Source organism: Phacochoerus africanus, chromosome 1, assembly GCF_016906955.1.
Source record: "Phacochoerus africanus isolate WHEZ1 chromosome 1, ROS_Pafr_v1, whole genome shotgun sequence".
Classification (NCBI taxonomy): Eukaryota; Metazoa; Chordata; class Mammalia; order Artiodactyla; family Suidae; genus Phacochoerus; species Phacochoerus africanus.
The window spans coordinates 93,221,868-93,243,675 of NC_062544.1; the positions used below are offsets into that span (position 1 = coordinate 93,221,868).

General features: G+C 42.8%; 1 long non-coding RNA gene across 1 annotated transcript in view; it reads left to right on the forward strand.

Annotated features, from left to right (window-relative positions):
- Window positions 1-21,601, forward strand: part of LOC125120821 (uncharacterized) — a 117,763-nt gene extending 96,162 nt beyond the window's left edge. The window contains exons 3-5 of the long non-coding RNA XR_007133355.1: window positions 14,664-14,796; window positions 20,702-20,835; window positions 21,304-21,601. This is a non-coding gene — a long non-coding RNA (uncharacterized LOC125120821). The remainder of the gene's footprint in view (window positions 1-14,663; window positions 14,797-20,701; window positions 20,836-21,303) is intronic.
- Window positions 21,602-21,808: the final 207 nt, after the last annotated feature.

Here is a 21,808-nt window from a genome sequence, read left to right on the forward strand (position 1 = left end):
TGTTTTTTAAGTATGCTAACCCTTCCCATAATTGTGTTTTAGCCTGATGGTCCTGTAAGTTCAAAAACTTCATTACTGTATTAAAATTAAGAAGAGAAACATACAAACAAACAAACAAAAAGGGTTATTTTACTTCCTACAATCCCTTGCCCACATTTTATGGTTTTGATGACTCTTTTTATTTTTTTTTAATTTGTTTGTTTTGAAGCATGTTCATGATTAAATCTGTATGCTGGCTTATTTGAGTGACTGCTCTCTGATTGCGGTTTCCTCAGTCCTAGTTCTTCCTCTTCTTCTTCTTCTTTTTTTTCTTTTCTTTTTCTTCCCTTTCCTTCCTTCTTTTTGGTTTAGAGAAGCCCTTTCAATATTTCCTTTAACCGGGTTTGTGTTGCAGTATTCTTAGTTTTTGTTTGTTGGAAAAAATTTTTATTTCCCCTTCTATTTTAAATGATATTCTTGCTGGATAGAGTATTTAGGTTGCATTTTTCCTTTGAGCACTTTAAATATCTCTTCCATTCCCTCCTGGCCTGTAGGTTTTCTGTAGAGAAATCAGCTGATATTCTTATGGGGGTTCCCTTGTAGGGAACATTCTGTTTTTCTCTTGCTGCCTTTAGGATCCTCTCTTTATCACTAACTTTTGCCATTTTTATTATGATGTGTCTTGGTGTGGGTCTATTTGGGTTCAGTTTGTTTGGGGCCCTCTGTGCTTCTTGTATCTTGAACCCAGTATCCTTTAGATTTGGGAAGTTTCCATTGATAATTTCTCAAATATATTTTCCATCCCCTTATCTTTTCTACTCCTTCTGGATTCCTATTATGTGGATTGGCCTGCTTATATTATCCCATAGGTCTCTTATATTGCTTTCCAGTTTTTTGATTCGGTTTTCTGTCTGTTGACCGGATTGAGTGATTTCCATTATTCTATCTTCCATATCACTGATTCGTTCTTCTGCATTATTCATTCTGGTTTTTACTGCCCTTAGTTCCGTTTGCATCTCTGCCAATGAATGTTCTAGTTTTTCTTGGCTCCTCCTTATATTTCTAGGTCCTTTCTGAGGGTATCTGCATTACTGTTCATATCTTCTCTAATTCCTTCAGTATTTTCACTATTTCTCTTTGAACTCCAGGCCTGTAAGACTGCCGAGATCTGTTTCATTGTTGACGTTTTAGGTGAGTTCTCCTGTTGGTGTGACTGGGGGGTTGTTCTCAGCTCTCTCATCTTGCTTGTTGTTTTCTTTTTCCTGAGGGAGTTGTACTCTCCATTATCGGGCAGTGTTTGCCTTGTCACTGCCGTGGAATATTTTCTGAGGGCTGGCGTTGTTGGTCAATCTTTTTTGAGGCAGTGTGGCTTTTCTGGAGTGTTGATGGGGCTAACAGTGTTTCTTTGAAGCAAAGGAGGACTTCCTGAGGGCAGACAGGACTGGGAGGTCCAGACCACGATTGTAGCAGATTTCACTTGGTCATGCTGAGCTTGCTCTGGTGTTTTTAGGGGTTCTTACAGGGGGTTGGCGGTGTTGGGCAGCTGTTCCTCAGGAGTGCAGCACCCCCTGGGGGCTGGAGCAGCTATTGGGTCACTGAGAACCTAAGAGGTCTTCCCTAGGGCAGCCCAACTCAGAAGGATGGCCTGAGAATGTAGGCAAGTCTTTTCACAGTCTGGCCAAGCTGTTTGCAGCTTCTGGGCTGCAGGGGTCTTAGGGGGCTGGTGGTGCTGAGCAGCTATTCTGTGGGAGTGGGGCACCCTGGGGGCTTGGGCGGGTAGCAGGCCGCTAGAAACCCAAGAGGCTCCTCCCAGGGCAGCCTGCTCAGAAAAACCATCTGAGATCTTTTCCCGACTCGGCCAGGCTTGTTGCAGCTTTTCTGGGCTGCAGGACGTCCTGCCTGGAGCTGGCAGTCCTATTCAGCTGATCCTCTAGAGCTTGGCAGCCTCTGGGCGCTTGGGTGGGTAGCAGGGCCACTGGAAATCCAAGAGGCTCCTCCCCGGGGCAGCCCGACTCAGAAAAACCGTCCGAGTTAGGCAGATCTATTCAGTCCTGGCTAGGCTTGTTCTAGCTTGGGCGCAGGCCTTTTCTCGGGGGCTGGTGGTGTTTGGTGCTACTCTTCGGAAGTGTTAGCTCCTCCAAAGGGCAAGCAGGTGTGCAGGGACAGCCCCTGCGGTGGTAGGCTTCAGGCAATTGTTGAGGCCAGCCCTCATGGATGGCAGGCAGCCCCAGGTTCGGCGAGAGCATAGGGGGTGGCAGGGGTGGGGGGAGGGAATGCACTGGGAAGCACAGCTTTCAGCTAGCTAGCGGGCCTGTAAGCTTGCTGTGGCGTGGGGGGTATTCTATGGGGACCCACCCCTTCTCTCTCCCCTCCCCAGATGGCCGCAGACCAGGTTCTTCTTCCAGGTTCCTCTGATGCGGCTTTCCACTTCCCCCCCCTAGAGTATTGCTCCCTTCCTCTGCGAGAGCTTTGTTTTTAGTCTCCCAGGCAGTCTCTGCCCCGTCAAATGGTTTCTAGACCCTCCACCAGCAGTTTGCTCTGCCCCGCCCCCCCCCAGCCGGGGGACTAACCTCTGGAGCCGAGGTCTCGGTGCCCAGCCCCCCAGGCGTCCCCCAGGCCCTTTCTGGGGACTAACCTTCAGAGGCGAGGTTTTGGTGCCCAGCCCCCACCCAGGCATACCCGGCCCTTTCCCGGGTTCAACCTCTGGAGCCAAGGACTTGGTGCCAGCCCCACCAGGGTCTCAATTTTGGTGACTGTGCCGTAGTTCAGATGGTCCGTTCGGTTCTTGATCGGCTTTTCCATACTCCAACTTACTGCTACACTCTTCTCTGCATCTGGAGATTCCTCCAGTTCGTTTGATCTTTCCCCCGTGTAGGTGACTTTCCAGGGTGTGGGATCCCTTTCTCTCGCGCAGCTCCCTTTTGGGAGGCCTGCGCTCTGTCCCGCTCGGATTCACCTTCTTCACTCTCCTCTTTTCTCCCGTTCTGCCCAGTAATGTCACGAACTTCTTGCCGTATTGGAGTTGAGTTTCGGTTCTCTGCCAGCGATTGGTTGCTGTTCTGTGCGAGTCATTATTCTGTAGATGTGCTTTTTTTGTTGTGTTTGTGGGAGAGGGCGAGCATGTCCCCCTACTCCTCCGCCATCTTGTCCTCCCCTCCCATTTAGTTTTTTAATACCATCCTCTTTATGCTCTATGTTTGTGTTTTTCCCATTTTAATTCCTGTAATTGAGTTCTACTTTCACACCATTGAGGAAAAGGTTTGATATAAAATTTCTATCTCTTTGATTTATTGAAACTTGTTTTGTGGCCTAGCATGTAGTTTATCCTGGAGAACATTCTATATGTACTTGAAAAAAATGTGCATTCTGCTCTCGTTGGATGAAAAGGCCTATAGATATCTATTAAGTCCTGCTGGTCTAATGTGTCCTTTAAGACCGTGTTTCCTGGAGTTCCCATCATGGACAGTGGTTAACGAATCGACTAGGAACCATGAGGTTGCGGGTTGGTCCCTGCCCTTGCTCAGTGGGTTAACGATCCGGGTTGCGTGAGCTGTGGTGTAGGTTGCAGACACGGCTCGGATCCTGCTTGTGGCTCTGGTGTAGGCCGGTGGCTACAGCTCCGATTCGACCCCTAGCCTGGGAACCTCCATATGCCGCGGGAGTGGCCCAGGAAATAGCAACAAGCAAAAAAAAAAAAAAAAGACCATGTTTCCTTACCTACTTTCTGTCTGAAACCTCTGTCCATTAATGTAAGAGGGTGTTGAAATACCCTACTATTATTATACACATTATTGCCAATTTATCTTTTATGTCTATTAATATTTAGATGCTCCGGTTTTGGGTGTGTATATGTTAATGAGTTTACTGTTTTCTTATTTTATTGATTCCTTTATTATTGATTCCTATTATATAATATTCTTTGTCTTTTGCTGTAGATTTTGTTTTAAAATCTATGTTTTCTGATATATGTAATGCTACCCTAGCTTTCTTGTCATTTCCATTTTCAGGAAAATTCTTTTTCTATCCTTTCATTTTCAGTCTGTGTATGTCTTTAGCTCTAATGTGATGATGTGAGTCTCTTGTAAGCATCATGGAGATGATTTTTTTTTTGTTTTGTTTTGTTTTTAAATCTACACTATGTCTTTTTTTTTTTTTCTTTTTATGGCTGGACCTGTGGCTATAGAAGTTCCCAGGCTGGGGTCGAATCGGAACTGCAGCTGCAGGCTTATGCCACAGTCACAGCAACACGGGTTCTGAGCCACATCTGCCACCTATACCACAGCTCACTGAAATGCCAGATATTTAACCCAGCAAGTGAGACCAGGGATGGAACCCCTGTCCTCATGGACACAAGTCAGATTTGTTACCTCTGAGCCACAATGGGAACTGCCTTTTCATTTTAAAAAAATTTTCTTTGCTTTTATGAAATTAGATGAAATATTTACCTATTCTGGTCTTAGAGGTGTGCCATTGTGTGGGAGTATTGCTACGTGTTCCCAGTGGTTGTGACGGGAGAACTGGATCTGACTTGAGCAAAGGTCATGTCTTTCCTCAGGTTTTGTTGGCAGCTACCATTTTGGTGGGAGGTTGGCCTGGAAATGAAGAGGCTAGCACCAAAGCAAGTTGTGAGCTGGGGCTTTTCCTATGCTCAGTGGCTGTCTATGCTCTATTAGGGGTGGAATCAGGGCCCAAGGAGCTGGAGCAGAAGCCCTGAGATCCGCTCTGAGTTGGTTCTATTCTAGTGTGTGACCTTCCTTCCTTCCTTCCTTCCTTCCTTCCTTCCTTTCTTTTTCTTTCTTTCATACTGTTTACACTTAGTAAATATTTCAATATCTTGATGACCATTCTATGGGACTCCATGGCACCAAAGACAGTAAAATTCTTTGTCTCACTCAGCCATGCAAGCAGGTGAGCACTTTTAAATGATCCCCCTGACTCCTCAGGATTCTGAAAGCCTATTTTGAAGTTCCTCCCTTTCATTCCTGAAGTCATGGAGTATTCAGAGAAACATCTAAATGAGATTTAATTTCCAGCAAACAGTATCTCTGCATTCACTGCTAATTAAACTCTAGCCTAGAGCTAAGCTTATGATTTGGGAATGAAACTTTTTTTGCAACACAATACACAAAAAGCAATTACAGTGTTTTTCTTCTATAACCAGTTAAGTGATAGAAGAAATAGAACTGTTACTTTGTAATTACCACACTCTGCCCAACTTCCTCCATGACTTAATAAGCATAGAATTCTTTAAAAACCATCAAATTACTCAACAATTTAGTTAATTTGTAACCTAGATATATCATCTTGCATTTTTTTTTAGCTAAACTGACTGGTTGAAATGATGAAGTTAAAATATACCACATCTAGGTAGAGCTTTTCTCAGAAATGTTTTAATTCCATATTGAGTTTTTGGAATACATAATAATCATGTTCAAAATTTAAGACCGCTTACCTTGCCTGTATCATGACTGAGTACAAAGTCTTGCTGAATTATAGCAATCCATTGGCAAAGAGGACTAGAGACCTATGTATTTACCTTGATTTGAACTCAAAAAGAAAACTACCTTAGAAGTGGACGTGATATAATTTCTATCATTTATATGTTAACAACAATCCATTTAAATGTTTTTTTTCTTGACTCTCAAAAGCATGTTTGCCTGTTTAAAAACTGAGCTGACATCCAAAATGTTTCTGATATAAAGGACATATTTTGTTATTTTCACAAACTAAAGGAAGAACATGCTAACTGTACCATATTTATGGGTGAGTTGACTGCATTAAGAATACATCCAGTTTTTTGGAGTTCCCGCTGTGGCTCAGTGGTTAACGCATCTGACTAGCATCCATGAGGATACTGGTTTGATCCCTGGCCTTGCTCAGTGTGTTAAGGATCTGGCATTGCTGTGAGCTGTGGTGTAGGTCACAGACGCGGCTCGGATCCTGTGTTGCTGTGGCTGTGGTGTAAGCCAGCAGTTACAGTTCTAACTTGACCCTTAGCCTGGGAACCTCCATATGCCACAGGGGTGGCCCTAAAAAGCCTAAAAAAAATACATTCAATTTTTTGAAGTTCCTGCTATGGTAGTGGGTTAAGGATCTGGCTTGGGACCCTGCTGAGGTGCAGGTTCCATCCATTGCCCTGTACAGTGGGCTAAGGATCTGGTGTTGCTGCAGCTGAGGGGTAGTATGCAGCTGTGGCTCAGATTTCATCCCTGACCTGGAAACTTCCATATACTGTGGGTGTGGCCACCCCCCCCCCGCCCCCACCAAAACCAAACCAAACCAAAACAACAAACAAAAAGAAAATGTTCAATTTTCTTTGTCCCCTGACCTTGAAGTAAATAGAAGTCCTGCATGAGATACGAGAATGGAGATGGAAGGTCTTGAGTGTTAGGGAGAGAGTGATTACAGGTTGAAAGGAGTCAGGTCAATATGGAAACCCCATTAGCCTATCAATGAGCAAACCAGCCAGTCAAAATTCCAGGGAGACAGAGTCTTGTAGATTTGGTCAAATTTGTTTTAGTATCCTTTAATTCTTCTTTAGTTTTCTTAGGAGCACCATGCTCCTGATATTTTTATATGCTATGTCATTCCTCCCTTCACTAAAGCATACCTACCCCTTGCTGCATTCATTCATTCCTTCCCCAAAATGGCCATGATTCAGAGAGATTCATATGAACTGGTAGAAAGCTTATGTGTTGCCCTTTATGATGGCCGAATTCCTCCAACCAGTGAAAATACTCTAGGTCCTACAAAGGTCTCAGTGAGTCAGATTCATTCATGCTGCCTTTTATGAGACCACAAATATGAACCTCTCTGGCACTATTCCTGGCATATTGGGGGATGTTCCAGTTTCATACTGCTAGTTAAAAAAAAATTAAAAGTTAATTCATTCAGTAAGATGGAGCCTTCCTTTTCTGTTTATATAATATAGAGGTGGCTAGGAGTTCCCTGGTGGCTCAGCAGGTTAAGGATCTGATCTTGTTACTGCTAGGGTACAGGTTACTTCTGTGGTATAGGATGGATCCCTGGCCTGGGAACTTTCAAATGCTGCAGGCACAGCCAAACATAAATAAATAAATAAATAAAGTAAATAAATAAAATAGAGAGAGAGAGTCAGAGGTGGCTACTTAGACAAAGATGGAAAAGGTCATTTATTTCTACCTTTAGAGAGAATATGCTTTTAGATAATATTCACGATTAGGGCACTGGAAGAATGTGGGGGACTATCTTGTTTACCAAAGCTGCTTATTAAGAATGCATATTCTGAAGCTGTATCTAAACCCATTGATCAGACTCTCAGGGTAGCATGACCTAAGAATCTACATTTCACCCTGATTATTATGTATTCTGGGTTTAAGACCCTCTACTGCTCAGTGGGGCCTTTCTTCAATGGTTAGACTTGGATCGATTAACTAAGTTACCTCTAATAGGAAAAAGATGTGGGGAATAGGATAATTTTCAGAGGCACTGTAGTATGATTTTACTAGTCTCTTTTAATTCCTCTTTTCTTCAGAATTAATCTCTTACAATTATAGTTTAAATTTCTTTTAAAATGCCTTCTTTTTTTCTGCAATTTATGCAGATTTTGACAAGGAAGATGGTAACAGCTGCAAAGAACAGGCCAAAGACAGTGAAGTTCTGCATGTTTCTGTCTCTATCTCCTTGTCTCACTCTTTTTTAAAAAAATGATTTTTATTTTTTCCATTATAGCTGGTTTATAGTGTTCTGTCAATTTTCTACTGTACAGCATGGTAACCCAGTTACACATACAAGTACACATTCTTTTTTCTCACATTATCATGCTCCATCATAAGTGATTAGATATAGTTCCCAGTGCTATAAGCAGAATCTCATCGCTTATCCTTCCCACAGAAAAGAAAATCATGCACATGGAGAACAGACTTGTGGTTGCCAAGGGGGGGTGGTGGTGGGATGGACTGGGAATTGGGGGTTAATAGATACAAACTATTGCCTTTGGAATGGATAAGCAATGAGGTACTTTATTTTATTTTTTATTTTTTGTCTTTTTGCTATTTCTTTGGGCCACTCCCGTGGCATATGGAGGTTCCCAGGCTAGGGGTCGAATCGGAGCTGTAGCCACCGGCCTACACCAGAGCCACAGCAACACGGGATCTGAGCCGTGTCTGCAACCTACACCACAGCTCCCAGCGACGCCAGATCGTTAACCCACTGAGCAAGGGCAGGGACCGAACCCGCAACCTCATGGTTCCTAGTCGGATTCGTTAACCACTGCGCCACGACGGGAACTCCCCAATGAGGTACTTTAAAAACCATATTAATTTAGATTTTATCTGTGTCATAAACTGAATGAGTGGCCTTGAGTCAGATGGCAGGTCATTATTCAGAATGAAGATTAAACTTGATTTTTATTTTCAAACTATGGTCCCTGGAGTGAGTGTCTTCAGCAGCCACCAAACATGGATGAAGTTTAAGAAATATGAGCTGATGAGGGTGATACCGTGGTGCATTGAGTTGCTCCATCTTCCAGTCTCTCCTCCATCAGCTGGTGGCAACTCCATTATTAGTATAGCTTGGGCCAAAAACCTTGAAGCTATCAATGTCTTTTTCGCTTTGCTTTATGGTCTATATTCTATCAGAAAATCCTGTTGGCTCCACCTTCAAAACTGTCCATAATCTGATCACTTCTTACTACTTCTACTGCTGAGAGCTTAGGTCAAGCCTCATCATTTCTTATCTGGACCAATGTAATTGGACACTGTGTTCCTGCTATCTCTTTAGAACTTTATTCTCGACACTGCTGGCAGAGTAACCCTTTAAAAATATGTTATCACCACTCATCTGCTGAAAATTCTTCAATAAATTCCAATTTTAAGAATAAAATGTAAACTTCTTAGCCTCATATTACAATGTTCAAAGTCCTACATGATCTGGTCACTGTATTCCTCTAACCTCATCTTCTTCTATCTCTCTTTACTTCGTTATACTTCAAATACACAGTCCTCCTTGCCATTTGTTAAATATGGCAAGTACATTTTTACCTTGGCCCTGTGTACTTGGCACCTCTGCTGTCTGGATATTTCTTCCTTCAGTTACACATAAAGGATATGACTCACTTTACTCAGGGGTCTGCTCAACTGCTCCTTCTAAGAGAACTCATCCCTACCACTCTATATAAAATAGCATCTTTTTGGGAGTTCCCGTTGTGGTGCAGTGGAAATGGAATCTGACTGGTACCCATGAAGACGTGGGATTGATCCCTGGCCTCACTCAATGTGCTAAAGATCCAGTGTTGCCATGAGCCGTGGTGTGGGTTGCAGATTCAGCTCAGATCCCACGTTGCTCTGGCTGTGGCATAGGCCAGCAGCTGTAGCTCCTATTTGACCCCTAGCCTGGGAACTTCCATATTCCATGGATGCAGCCCTAAAAAGCAAAAAAAAAAAGAGAGAGAGAGAGAGAGAGAGCGAGCGAGAGCGAGAGAGAAATAGCGTCTTAAAAAAGATGGAGTATAGTTGACTTATAGTGTCGTGTTAGCTTACAGTGTACAGCAAAGTGAATCAGTTATACATATATACATAGTATTATATATTGTTATGTATATTATGTATATTCTTCTTTAGCTTATTTTCCATTATAGGTTTTTATAAGATATCAAGTGCAGTGCCCTCTGCTATACAGTAGGTCCTTGCTGGTTTCTATTTTATATATAGTAGTGTGAAAGTATTAATCCCGGACTCCCAATTTATCCCTCCCTGTAACCTTCCCCCTTTGGTTGGTTTTCTGTGTCAGTGAGTTTGTTTCTGTTTCATAGACAAGTTCATTTTTGTCATATTTTAGATTTCATGTATAAGTGATATATGAAGTTTGTCTTTGTCTGACTTAACTGCACTTAGTATGATAATCTTTAGGTCCATCCATGTTGCTGCAAATGGCATTATTTTGTTCTTTTTATGGCTGAATAGTATTATGTTGTATATATGCAACACTTTTTCTTTATCCATTCATCTGTCAATGGACATTCAGGTTTTTTTCAAAGTCTTGGTTTGAAATAGCATCTTCTTTTACTTTTCTGTCACCTTCTTCCACTCTGCTTTTTGTATCATCCTTAGCTTCATCTGGCACTTTGATTGTTTGTTTATTGTCTCTCTTTCTCAATTAGAATTTAAATTTCAGTGGATCAGGGATCTTACCTCTTTTTTTTCCCCTATCTTTTATCTCCTATATTTTAACGTCTAGAACAATGCCTGGAATCCTGTAGGTCTTCAGTCAATATATACTAAACAAATGACGCCTCTTGGAGATCAACTTATGTATCCAGAGCTATGTTGGATCCCCTGAATCCCTTGTGAGATAAGCTGCAGCCCAGGTTTGTCTGACCATGGATTAGCTCCTTTAGGGCTGTGGCCCATACTCTGCTCATACCTTTGAGTGCATTTTCTGATCTTGCCATGGTCCACTTTTAGGGTCTGGCATATATGAGAGCCAGACACTCTGGCCCACAGCCACCTAACTGGAATCCTTTTTGGAATCTCCATGCTTTCCTTGGAATATTTTTCAGATTAGAAAAGAGGATGCACGCAAATTGAGAATAATCTGTTTAAGTATCTAGTGCTTCTGGCTTCACAGTTACTTTTTGCCCTTTGGCTACAACACTGTGAACAGTGTTCTCACTTTGTGGGAACCCACATGCTATAGCTCTTGTTGAGTGCCAGAAAGTTCCACTGTTCTCTCCACCTGGGGACAGAGGCTGAACCATGGGTGCATGACTCAGGCTTCTACAAGCCATAGTTCCCCTGTGTCTTTAAATCTCAGTTGAACAGCATAAAGGTAACAGCACCAATAATTCAATTCCATTGAACTCAATAATTCCATATTCATGTGCAGCAGTAACAGTGCCCAGTGGTGGGGGCTGCGACATTTAAGGGTGGGCAGTTTCATGGTCTTACAGGGGCAGTGGTCTTCTGGTTGTCTAACTTGTGCAGCTAATTGTTGCTTTTCCGTTTTGCAGTCCTGGTCTTCTAAATTTTTATTGATTCTTCATCTCTTCAGGCCCTTCCAGTACATTATCTCTGATCAAGAAAACCAGGAGTTCCCTCTGTGACACAGTGGGTTAAGATCTGGTATTATCACAGCTGTGGCTCAGGTTCAGCCCCTGGCTTGGAACTGCCACATTCTGTGGGGTGGCAAAGAAGTAAACCAGAGTCAGTTTCTATTGTTTGTATTCAAGAACCCTATTTGATATTGAAAGGCCAAAACCAAAGCAAAACAAAATCTAATATGGAAACAACATGATAAATTTTATATTAACTGTTTATCATATGAAAATAATTAATATACAGAGTATGAGTGGGACTATTTTAATACAGTATCTTTTACATCTTAATAGTAGTGATGATTAGTTTTATGTATTAATTTGGCTACACCATTGTACCCAGTTATTTGTTCACATATTATTCTAGATGTTTCTGTAAAGTATTTTTTAAGCATAAACTTAACATTTAAATCAGTAGACTTTGAGTAAAGCAGATTACTTTCCCCAATGTGATTGAGTTGAAGGTCATCCAGTCAGTTAAAGGCCTTAAGAAAAAGATTGACCTTCCCCAAAGTAGAGGAAATTCTGCCAGCACACAGTCTTTGAACTCAAACTGCCATTCTTCTCTGGGCCTCTAGCCTGCCAGCTTACCCCATAGAGTTTGAACTTGCCAGCTTCTACAATCACATGAGTCAATTTTTTAAAATAAATCTTTTTCTGTCTCAAATAGCTTGCTGGTTCTGATTCTCTGGAGAAACCTGACCAATACAATAGTCGAACATAACTACCCTGTGATAGGCACAGGTCTCTGTTCTGTGTACTAAATAACTCCATAGTTCTTACTTTTTGGTGCAATTATGCACCTCCACCCACTTGCTGTATTTAGGCAAAGATTCTTGTGGAGAAGGAGGTCTTGGTACAACCAAGAGCAGAGCCATTTCCTGCCAAATACCACTTCCCAGAGGGTCTAAAGTAGGTCTGTTTTGTGTCTGATTTGGGAATGTTAACTTCTATGGAGCCACCAGGGGTGTCTCTTAGGTCAGCCCTTTCAAACCCACGAGGCGGGCACTGCAGCCTCGTAAGCCAAGGATGTCTCTCTGGGATGTTGTTGTTGCCTTGTGGTAAGAGGTTCACAGTGGCTCCATTTTAGAAGAGATTTAGCCAGTCAAAGCAATTGCTATAGAGTCATTGAATCTTCCCGGCTAGTATTAGAACTAGACTAGACACAAAAGGAATAGGACTTAAGTCAGGAAAAATGGGCTCGGGTAATTCTCCACTTCCAACCGGATCCTCTAGGAGTTGGAAGTTTAAAGGAGACAAGAGAAAGGCAAGAGAGGAGTGATGGTCAGTTGGAAGGGATGGTGCCTGGTGAAGGTGGAAAGAGGAGGAGTTTGTTCTGAGGACACGGTTATCCCCTTTAAGGACTGTGCAGCACTCTGCAATCCTGCATCATGTGGGTGGAGGCAGAAAGCCAATGCAAGCTGACTTCTGTCTGTTACAATCTAGTTGTGTACTTTTGCTGCAAGGATTGGACAAGTGAGTTGTTGCCTGCCATGAGGTCAGATGAACCATAGAAAATGGCGCAAATACCACTTACTGAGAGGTGTGTGGATGTGCGGGAGAAAAACACTGAAGCAAAGTTGGCACATCACTGTCTCCTATTCCACTGGCCTGTTCCTCTCCCCCCATTTCAAGTGCTAAAAAGGAAGATAGAGGAGAAGGAAAGAGAAAACCTTCTCAGCCCCCATCTACACTATGGCAACAGTCTCTCCCTCCAGGAGTTCTAGAGGAATCCTTCTAAAGCAAATCTGCTCACTTCACTGGGCACACGTTGTAGACATGGAGTATGCCACCTAGATCTGCCTTCGGGAAGAACTTGTTTCCCCATCGTGGGGAGATGGTGGACAGCCTCGGTTCTCAGTTTCTGGGGATCTGCCTGGCTGCAGAGAGGTGCAACTCCCCCCCAGCCCGCTCCCCACCACACTCACCCAGGTCACACCCCTCCCCTGAGGCCTCCACTATGTGCTGAGTGAAGTGGAGAGATGAGGGCAGGACAATTCTGAAAGGCTTGCTCTGGAGCTTTACACTGGGTTGGCCAAGGCTTTTTTGGGCCTTGCATCTTAGCTTAACTTCTCCCTCTATCCATCCATGCTTTCCTTCCCTTCACAGGTATGGCTCCTTTATAAACATCTAACACCCCCAAACATTGTCTCATACCTGCTTCCAAAGGCCCTAACCTGTAACACCATCTTTATTTTTTATTTTTATTTTTTACTTTTTAGGGCCATACCTGCAGTATATGGAGGTTCCCAGGCCAGGGATTGGATTGGAGCTATAGCTGCCAGCTTATACCACACCCACAGCAATGCCGGATCCTTAACCCACTGAGTGAGGCCAGGGATCAAACCTGCAACCTCATGGTTCCCAGTCAGATTTGTTTCCACTGAGCCACAACGGGAATTCCATGTAACACCATCTTTAATCTTTTAAATGGTTGTCCATTGCTTCCACAGAACCTCTCACAAGGGTACACAGTGATGTGCCAGTACAAATAGTGCTCAAGACCTTATAGAGGCTCAGTAATTACTGGTTGTTGGTAGTGTACAAGGCCCCAGGACAAATAGGAGAAAAGCATTCTCTCTCCAGACCTTTTCCTGAGAGCTGACAATTCATGGACTATTAATTTCTCAATGGAAATGAAACACTAAAAAAGTTAAAACAATCATGGGTATCTTATAGACTACAGCATGAGTTTTAAAGTTAAAACATATTTCAGAAGTTCCTGTTGTGGCCCAGTGGTAATGAACCCAACCAATATCCATGAGGACACAGGTTCAGTTGCTAGTGGTGCTGTGAGCTGTGGTGTAGGTTGCAGATGAGGCTTGGATCTGGCATTGGTGTGGCTGTGGTGTAGTCTGGCAGCTGCAGCTCTGATTCAACCTCTGGAATGGGAACTTTTATGTGTTGTGGGTGTGGCATAAAAAGAAAAACAAAACAAAACAAAACAAAACAAAACAAAACAAAACAGATTTCAAAAAAGGTGAAAGGTTGGCCCAAACAGGAAGTTCCTTTGATCTCCAGCCTTAAAGCTGGGGGAAAATACCATTACCAAACCGAACTTGGGTCTGCTCACCCACATACAGTAAAGCTAATCTATTGACACTGGGTCGTGGTAAAGGAAAGTACAACGTATATTGCAGGGTGCCAAGCAAGGAGTCCAGGCAGCTAGTGCTCAAAAAAGTCCGAAGTCCCCAAAGGGTTTCAGCAAAGCATTTTTAAAGGCAAGTTGAGGGAGTGGGGAGGTCCCAGGGTGATTAGCTCATGTACAATTCTGATTGGTTGATGATGGGGCAACAGGGCAGTGTCACAGGGGTTAACATTGTCTATCCTTAGATGCTAGTAGGTCTGGGGGCTACTTTCTTATCACATCAAATAGTTAACATCTTCCATTTTGTGGCTTTAACATATGTAAAACAATAGGAATGTGCACCAGCTGCTATTATCTGGGTACTTCAGAGAGGAGCTACAGCAGAGGATATGGGGTGGGGTCTGTCCTGGGAAGACTCCATAGGGTCCTGCTAGGTTACAATATTTGATTCTTCTGTGTTGTTAGGACATTAATGAATAATCTGAGATGTTTTGATTTTTTTGTCTCCTGACCTTTGTAATGTAGCAAAAAACCTTCTTCATCAGCTGTCACCATCCATGCAACCAGATCTCCTGCCTTCCTGGAACTTCATGCTTCTTCCTAACTCCGTGGAAACTTTGTGGATCCAACACACCCTTGGAGTGGCCATGTGTCTTGGGTATGCCCTAGATCCACTTGCCCATTTTTGGTCTACTTCTTCTGTGTGAATCTTTATTTATGTCAAGGGTCCCCGCCTTCTCCACTCTGTCCATTTGGTTAGTGTGAAGATCCCTCGACTTTTGGCTCCAGTAGTGGACTTGAGATCTGGGTCTGGCCAATCAGAGTGCCATACCTTCTTGATTATAGTACCAGAGAGTTAGCTGATTCAATTGGATACAAGGAATCCCAATTTTAAGGCATCTGCAGAACTACCAGAAAGGTAAAAAACATTCCTTTCTACTGAGGTCATTGAGGAGCTAAGATGTAAGCCAGGAGCTGCTGCCAGTCATCTTGCACCATGAAGGGGGAAGCTTGCCTAAGGCTTGAGTCTGCAGAGAGGAAAGTAAAGCTGGGAGATGAGGTGAGGCTAGTTTGCAGTAATGTCTGTTGAGTGCCTAGATCTAGATGTATCTGAAGGCCATATATCCCTGGGTATTTTACCTATGAGACAATAATTTTCTATGCTTTTTTTTTTTTTCATTTTTTCAAGGTTCACTGAAGTATGGTTGATTTATATAGTACTGTGCCATTTTCTGTGAGTTTCTTTTAACCAGTTGAGTCAGCCTTAGTATATGAGTTTTCATATGTATATATGCCATGGAGTTTCCTTGTGGTGCAGTGGGTTAAGGATCTAGTATTGTCACTACAGTGGTGCAGGTTCAATCCCTTACCCAGGAAATTGCATATATATGTATATATGCCTTAAGTGATACCTTGCCTTCACCTCTCACCATGGCCATGGTAAATACCTTTATTTAAGAATGAAAACAAAAAATAATCCCCATGTGAACTTGAATCCCTTAGGCAGAGACTGAATTATTGTCTTCAGTGGTCCCTCATAGACTCTAGTCTATATAGCTTCCTTAAATTTTGTTTTCTTGCTATGTGTATACCTTCCACATAGTGAGTATACCTTCCACTGTTGGTGAGTGATACTACCTCACCCCAAAGATCCTAGGTACTCTTCATTTTATTATCCCTAATGTATCACAGAAAACCTGGCACAGGATAGTTAGCCGTTACATCTGCATAAGTGAATGCAAATAGAGAAAATGGGTCATCTATTATTGAAATATAGTGTATCAAAATTACTGGATGGGGGAGTTCCCATTGTGGAGCAGCAGAAAGGAATCTGACTAATATCCATGAGTACACAGGTTCAATCCCTGGTCTAGCTCGTGGGTCAGGGATCTGGTATTGCTGTGAGCTGTGGTGTAGGTCACAGACATGGCTCAGATCCTGAGTTGCTGTGGCTGTGGTGTAGGCCAGCAGGTGCAGCTCTGATTTGACCCCTAGCCTGAGAACTTCTATATGTAGTGGGTGCAGCCCTAAAAAAAAAAAAATAATAATAAGGTAGGGATTTTTTATTTAGCCGCACCTGTGGCATGCAGAGTTTCCTGGGTCAGATATCAAACTCCAGCCATAGCAACATGCTGCAATGAGCCACACAGGGAACTCCTAGACAGGAATATTTTTGACTCTATTGATGAAGCTCCCTTTCCCCTTTCCAGGATATTTTATTTCTTGGAACGTTTTAGAAATATGGTTATACAATGCATATTTTCTTTTTTTTTTGTCTTTTTTTTTTTTGCTATTTCTTGGGCCGCTCACGCGGCACATGGAGGTTCCCAGGCTAGGGATCTAATCAGAGCTGTAGCCACCGGCCTACACCAGAGCCACAGCAACGCAGGATCCGAGCAGCATCTGCAACCTACACCACAGCTCACGGCAACGCCGGATCGTTAACCCACTGAGCAAGGGCAGGGACCGAACCCGCAACCTCATGGTTCCTAGTCGGATTCATTAACCACTGCGCCACGATGGGAACTCCTACAATGCATATTTTCTAACTGGAATAGGTAGTTTTGAGAAGAATGCCTTTCGATCACATGAGGAGCACAGCATGGTAAACCCATTGCTGTAATTTCTAGAGGGCAATTTCAGATCATTGTTTTTGCAATGATTAGGAAGTAACTTTTGCTTCATGCTTTTGTTGTGAAAGATAATTGATTCTTAGCAATACTGTTGGAAGCTTCTTTATTGCAGAAGGATTTAAGGCAGACCAGAAGATCCAGATCTACCTTCTTCAAGTGACCCTTGAAATTTTCATGCCTATTGTGGGAAAACAACTGTTCCTCATTAGCTTAGTCAAAAATAAAAACCAGTTAGTCTTTTGAACATTTTAATGAGTCGTTTTCTTGGTTGCTTGGGTGGAACATTTCTTTGCAGTTGAGCAAATATATCAGAGGCATATAAAAATCTGTCAAACTAAGTTATTAACAATTTCTTAATAAGCAGACTTTAAATCCTCCTGGTTTTGTAGACAGAACTTTTCTGAAATGAAAAAATGAAGAGAGAGACATAGTAAACACTTCCGTAAACACTGAGAGGGAATTGGGTAGGAGGCCCTCTGGCCTTGATGTGGTTTGCAAAATACATCAAAGGGGAGCAATAAGAAGTAATAACTGTAAGCTAAAAATTGAAAATTGTGGCATGCATATATTTTTCTTTTGGTGGGAACATTACACTATCCTACCATTTAACAAGAACAGTTGGGACTAGTGATAAATACATTTTATTATTAGGAAGAACCAGGAATAATTTTTATCTTTTTGTTTTACGATGAGTAGGCAGACCTATAGACTGTATCTATTTTCCATTTCTTCCAGCAATTGTATTTTAGTGCTTTTTGAAATAAACTCACATTCCATAGGTTAATTCATCTGCTCTATTTGCAATGACCATGTGTGTCATAGTGTTATTGTGTGTCACTGTGGGTACCGAGACCATGGGTATATGTGTCTACTGCCAGTAAGCAAAGCAAATGACACTATGGCTATTTGTGTCACCAACATATAAAATTTGCTGAGTAAGACTTGGCTACGGATAAATATAAATATCACTTGAAATCTTTTTTAGTGCACAGTGACATTTAATAAAAAATATACTTATCTGCCCACTTTTTGAAAAAGTGAGGATCAAGAGTTCCTGTCATAGCCCAGTGGTTAACGAACCCAACCGGTAACCATGAGGTAGTGGGTTCAACCCCTGGCCTCACTCAGTGAGTTGGGGATCCAGCGTTTCCATGATCTGTGGTGTAGGTCACAGACGCAGCTCAGATCCTGCGTTGCCGTGGCTGTGGTGTAGGCTGGCAGCTACAGCTTGCATTCGACCCCTAGGCTGGGAACCTTCGTACGCCATGTGTGCGGCCCTAAAAAAAAAAAAAAAAAAAAAAAAGACAAAAGACAAAAAACAGAGTGAGGATCAGGGGAGTGAAATGTGGGAGTGATTCTCTTAACGTTTCTGATAGAGTTTCCTTTATTGTTAAGGTCTCAAGATTTTTTCAGATACACACACTAATGATTGTATAAAGGGGACAGAGAAAACAGCAATTTATTATGACTGGATTAAGTACCCTGGCATGGAACAGAGAGAAACAAGCATCTCTGCAGATGGGAATGTGGCCACATAATGTTTTCAGCAACAGATTTCTATGGAGGGTTTTTGGCACGAGGGATAAATATTCAGATTGCTGGGATTGCCATATGAGTTATAAGGGGGGCTATTCTAGGATCAACTGGAACCTGTTAATTATTTCTTGGACTCTGTAGTTCTGATTTATGTATATATTGGAGGATTAGAAAAATGTATGTTGTTGACAGCTGCCCTCTGGAGTATTATTAGGCCAGGTGTTTGTGATTCTGCAATGACTTGAAAATTAAAAATCCTGCTTAGCTTTTCCAAGTCAGAGGGTGTAGAGTGTATTGATTATTCAAACAAAGATGTTCTGATTAAGTCAATTCTAACTGGAAGCAGCAGACTAGAACTCTCAGTAAGAGGAGATATTCTTCCATTGTGAACATCTCTGATCCTCAGAACTTCATGAGGCAAATGTGATAATATTAACACCAATCTCCTAGTGTGGTTACTACAAGAACTTAATGAAATTGTGTATGTGCAGAGCACTTTGTAAATGACAAGATATGAAATAGCATATATAATGATTTCTATTTCAAAACCAGTAATATTACTTCTAGCAGTTACTTAGGATGCCCCATATGTCATCTTGTTAGCCCACCTGATTTAATGCAGCTACAGGAGGCATTTCCAGGCATTACCAGCATCTCTCTACTTTGATGTTACAGAGGGCTGATCAGCCACATACAGACATGACCGCGGAGTGTGAGGGAGTTAGTGCTCTAGGAGTTGTCCTGCCCCATGGCTGATGGGAGTCAGTGCACAAATGTCCTGGGCTTGTCCTCTGGTGAGTCAAGGCTGATGTGTGGTCCAAAAAGTTCTGCAGGGCTCCTCAGCAGTCCTGAGCTCCAGTTGCCCGTGGAAGGAAATGGAACACCATCTCACTGTCTTTTGTCACTCTCTTGTCTTGCTTTACCCATTCCCTCAATTCTACTTTCTTCTCCCATAGTACTGTCTGCACCCCAGCCCTTAGCTTAAGCTTTGCTTCTGGAGATATTACTTTTGCCTAACCTTCTCCAAGTCATTTTTTGTGTCAAACTAAAGAAAAAAAAAACACATCAAACTATGGAAAAAGGAGGGATTTCAGTAAACATCCTATGGAGAAAGTTCCTGGCCGTTTTACCATACTGGAGACATTAAGAGGCTGCAGTGATGATAGTCAATGTACTCACAGCTTCCAAAGCTTCAGAGCTGTTGTTTGTGGTGTTTTTTTCCAAACCTTAGTTATAGAAGACGCTCCCACACATGGGGAGTGAAAACGGTCCTTTTCAAGTCATCAAATAGTGCTGGTAAAGTGCAGACACTCTAGGGCTCTGTTTACAGGTGATGAAGGGGAGGAAAAACAGAATGAGAGAGCAGGAGGAGTAGGAACGCTATGCGTCACTGAATCCCCAAACTTGCCTTTGCCCTATGTTTTGTGCTTCCTCCCAGTCCCACATTTATCTTGCAACTGCTGGCTGCTAAGTTTCACCAGGGCCAGGGACTCTGAGTACTGTTCCCACTGTGTCCCCCACATAGCATCTGGCACAGAACAGCTGCTCAGTACTCAGCTTTGGAATGAATGAATACATGAACTGATTGAACTTATCCCCTTAGCTGTGTGACAGGAGGGAGAGCCCTGCACCAGAAGGTGGCAGAACCAGTTCCAGTCTAAATCTGTCATTAACCTAGGACGTGGGTTCATCTTGGCAGCTCTGCTGGTCTTGGGTGCCCAAGGCTCCAACTAAGGCTCTTACTCAGGATTGTAAGAAACTGCTCAGAGGGTCTGGGCTTTGGCATCATGCAGGGGTGGATGTGAACCCCGTAATCTAAGATATGGGATGGTGTGAAAGTCAGTGTGCTGTTCTTACCCTCAAGTTTTGAATTTGTCAAAGGGTGATCATGATACCTTCCTCTCTGGGTTGTTAAGATGCTAACATTTATAAAGTTCCTCTTATGGAGGAGTCCATAATCTTTATTATCCCTGGGATCTTCTTCCATTACTGTTTTTGTAAATCTCCCTTTACCTAAAAAGTACTCTCAGCTGAAGGATACAGAAAGGGGGAAAACAAGAGTACTGGGCAATCTACAGCCTGGGAGGAAACCCTTTACCCATCAAGGAATGCTTGGTGCTTGTTGCTGTCTCTCCAAACATCACAGACATGCCATCAAGGAAGCTGGCATGCCTGCTAGTGATTCATGTTCCAGAAAGACTAGTATTTATTTATTTATTATTCATTTTTTTTTGGTTGCACCCATAGCTTGCAGAAGTTCCTGGGCTAGGAATTGGACTCTCACCCCAGCAATAACAATGCTACATCCTTAACTTGCTGTACCACTGGGGGACTCCAAGGCTAGTATTTTTGAACTTTGTTAAAACTCAAGGCATTTTATTTTTGGTCTTCCAGATTCCTGGTTTTTCATCTTCTCCCCGTTGGTTTTCATGGGTCTGCTGCTTTTCTCTGTGAGCGGTCTTCCCTCCTCGGGTCTGGGGGACTCTGGCCTCACTGGAAGTTGGCAGAACCTTGTCCAGAACTCTATGGTGAGTTTGTTCTTCTACTGACCTTTTCTGCCAGTTCCTCTGCTCTCCAGTTGCCTCTATTAGAGGGAGCCAAGCATTTATTTGTCCATCAAGCGTTTATTTTTGTAGTTCCTGAATCTTCCAGTTCAGTGCATGCATTCCAGGCCAGAGGCTGCCTAAATTACTTTTGCACAAACACTATCCTCCACACTCTCCTTCCTGGCTGTGAACTGAAAGACTGTTTGTTGGGAGCGGGCATGTCTAGGAACAGAACTCAGAGGGGAAAACTGGCGATTTGGGTCAACCACGTGCCAGCCTTACCTAGTTCGTGTGCTTCGATTTGCAAAGACCTCCTCAGGTCAGAAAGAATTCTTCTCCTCACTGCAAATTAAAGTGAATACAGAGAAACACTTTTGCTTAGAAGGGTTACTGGTTTCTGGGGCAGGCTGCAAACATAGTCATCACTCCTGACCTCTTCTTTTGTAACAGGAGATTTCGCCTCTCCAATAATGAGATAAGTCTATTTCTCCAAACCTTGAATCTGGGCTGGGTCTGTGACTTTCCTTGGCAGATGGAAGGCAGTAAAACAACTGTGTCTGAGCTAAGACCCTGGCCTCAGGAGACCTTGTGTGCTTCCCCTCTTTCTCTTGGAGCACTGCCAGGTGTCGTGGGAACAAGCCTGAACAGCCAGATGGAAGATAAAATACTACGTGGACCAGAGCAGAGTCACTCCCATTTCCCAAGCATGGGCCCAGACATGTGAAAGAGGTTAGCCAAGACCAGTCAAGCCTGGCCCAGATTGGTAGAATCATCTATATGTCTGTAGACTCGTGAGCCACAATAAAGGGTTATATTTTAAAGTGCTAAATCTTGGGCTTGTTTGAGACTAAATCAAGTTAAGTTAGAAAGACAAATATCATTTGAGATCATTAATATGTGGAATCTAATAAAAATGGCATAAAAGAACTTATGCACAAAACAGAAACAGGTGCTC